Source organism: Mus pahari, chromosome 11, assembly GCF_900095145.1.
Source record: "Mus pahari chromosome 11, PAHARI_EIJ_v1.1, whole genome shotgun sequence".
Taxonomy (NCBI): Eukaryota; Metazoa; Chordata; class Mammalia; order Rodentia; family Muridae; genus Mus; species Mus pahari.
Window position 1 is genome coordinate 60951221 of NC_034600.1, and position 3190 is coordinate 60954410.

Genomic DNA, 3190 nt, shown 5'->3' on the forward strand with positions numbered 1-3190 from the left:
ATGGGTAGTCACGTACACATCCTTGTCCCTAGACAGTTCTTCATCGTCACTGCTCACCACACAGCTGTCAGCATGGTCTTGGCCGTAACCTCCTCCCATTTCTCCTTGGCCTTCTCCTTTCTTCAGCAATCACAACAGAGNCATTGTGAGTCAGGTCCACAACCACGGGCTCTAAAGATTCACAGGTGAGGTCCACGATTTCATCTCCAACAGTTTCCACAAGTTCTATGGGTTCTGTTTCCAAGGAAACCTCAGGGGTTGAAGTTGTTTCCCGAGTTCGCTTCTGGGTTTGTCTAGAATTTACAGTCCCACCATGCCGCTTTCTTTGAGGATTTCTTGTACTCATTGTGCTCTCTGGCTTCAATCCACAGAAAAGGAAGTCATCTACACCAAGGTTTATGGTGTGGTAGGATGTTCTCAATCTCTCATGCCCACTGAATACTCATCCTGTGGTTTACAATTTGGAGCCAACTAGATGTGCAGTATTTCCAAATTTTGGAGATGGGGTTGTCTGCCACACGCCTAGGCCGATGCGCTCAGGCAAGTACGCACCGACTCCAGCCGCCGCTGAGGAGACCCGCTCAAGCCTGAGGGGATTTTCTTTATTGATTAACTGAGGTGGAAATATGGATTAATGATTGATGGATTAGGAGGCCTCCAAATGTGGATAGAACCACTTTCTTTGCCAGGACCTGAACTGTGTAGTAGTAACAAGCGAGTGCATCACTGTAGGACTGTACACATTCATTTTCAGCTCTTGTCTGTGGATGTAACTGGCTTCTTTAGGTCCTTGCTGCTTTGGCCTTCCTATATTGATGGCCTGTAACCTGCAATTGTAAACTAAAATACTCGTTTTCAGCACATTTTTTTCTTTCTTTTTAAATCGGGGTGTTTTATCTTAGTAACAGAAATGAAGCTAAACGCGAAAGCTTTCCTAGTCATTCCTCATTTTCAATTGCCCTACTTATTTTACAGTAAGATAATTACATAAATTACATGAACCACTTGCCATTTCTTTTTTATTGCCTTCATTATCCATTACAGAGAATTTTTGTAAGCAAAATAATGCACTCATGTTTACTTCAAATTGGTGCCGTTGTACACCTGACTAAAGCAGGTAAGAAAGGAAATGTTTATTCTTCTTGGACCGAGTTTGAGGGTACAGCTTGAAAGCCATGACAAGAACATGAAGCAAACAAGCGATGTCTGGAATCATGAGGCAGAAACCACATGATTGCTGGTGCTCAGTTTTACCTTTTCCTCATTTATTTTTCTTTTATACAGGTGGATGGATACCCCACCGTACAAGTTGGTGTTTTCCGAATTCAGCATGGGTCTTCCAACTCAGCTAAACCTATCTGGTCATACTCTCATAGATGTTCCCAGAGACTTGCCTCATATACTGATATAGGAGATGGAGAAGAATCTCTAAATCTCCTAGATCATAAGCAGCAGCAGGAGCTCCTGTCTCAATCAATGTTGGATCTAATGGAATAAATACAAAGATTTCTTTTGACTTTCCCACCTTAGTCATTGTTCGCTATATTCATACTCAACTACATGTGAGCACATGTGCTCAGACACACATACACACACACACATACACACACACATACACATATACTCACACACCACACCAACACATACTGGAAGAGAGAGATAGAGATTGAGAGATTTCATTATAGTTTGTCAATCAGGTATTCAATCATGATGAACGCCTATGTATAATTAACTGTTTTCCTATACAACATTTAATCAGCATGGACAACAAACGCATTTTAATAAAGGGACATTTAGCAATAGTTTACCTGTGCTATATGGCTTTAAAAAACACCATAGACTCATACTTCTTTTGTATAAATGCAAATGATATAAAAAATGTTGGAAAAGATAATCAATGAAAATGAAACAAAATTAAACATGTATTTTTAAGTAATTGAAAACACTTTATAACTTTATATCCTTTAACAGTCATTATGAATTTAATATGGCATAAGTTATCAAAAATGATTTATATATACATTATAGGTGAACCAGCTCCTGTATCTCAAGGATTATCTTTGAAATGAGCAAAATAACTTAAAAATTCACAAAGATACAAATATAATTCTGTAGATCGTACACACACACACACACACACACACACACACACTCGCAATATAAAAAATTCCAAGGATTCTAATGATTTAAATTTTTTTGGCTTACACTAATGCTGATTTTTCTTCAGAAGTAATTTTAGTGGTATTGCAAAATGTGCAGGAACAAAGATGTCGTAGAGATGCAGGTAACAGCCAAATAATGACTGGCCCAAATTGAGACCCATCCCATGGACAAGAACCACTCCTTGACACTATGAATGATACTCTGTCATGCTTGTAGGCAGGATCCTAGCATAACTGTTCTCTGAAAAGCTCCATCCACCAATCAATGGAAACAGTTAGAGAGACTCACAGACAAACATTAGATAAAGCTCAAGGTGTCCTGTGAAAGAGTTGGAGGAAGGATTGCGAGACTTGAAAAAGATAGGGACTCTACAGGAAGACTAACGGAGTCAAATAACCTGAACTTCTGTGGGCTCCCAGAGAATAACCCATCAACCAAAGGGAGACCATGGCCTGGACCTAGGCCTTACCACACATATGTAACAGATGTGCAGTTTGGACTTTATGCGAGCCCCTCAGCAACTGAAGTGGGGGCTATCTATGAATCTGTTGCCTCCCTGTGGATCCGGTTCCTCTAACTCTGCTAACTTGTCTTGACTCAGTGGGAGAGGATGCATCTATTCCTGTACATGATGTTATAGGATGGGGGCTACCTATCTCAGAGAAAGGAAGCTAAAAATGGAGATAGGAATAATGAGAGGAGAATGGGGCTAATATTGGAATGTAAAGTGAATAAATATATTAATAAAAACATTCAGCTTTTAATATCAAAAAGAAGGAAGTATTTTTAAACTCAACTCACTTGAATTTCTTCAAGTCATTCTTCAAGTAAATTTTGAGACTTGTGTAAGTTTTTTTTTATAGAAAATATTTTTCACAGTAATAGAAAGTATTTTACCATTGTTAGCATTCAAATTAAATCATTCATTATATTACATAATAAATTCTTTTTAAATGTATTTATTTTTATTCTTTAATTCTTTTTTACAATCCAGACTTTATCCCCTTCCTGGTCTGAACCTGACTGC

General features: G+C 38.5%; 1 pseudogene across 1 annotated transcript; it reads right to left on the minus strand.

Annotated features, from left to right (window-relative positions):
* Positions 1-6: 6 nt before the first annotated feature.
* On the minus strand, positions 7-543 carry LOC110329055 (annotated as a pseudogene). The gene has a single exon (XR_002380904.1). The product of XR_002380904.1 is annotated as an E3 ubiquitin-protein ligase RNF4 pseudogene (transcript).
* Between the last annotated feature and the right edge of the window lie 2647 nt (positions 544-3190).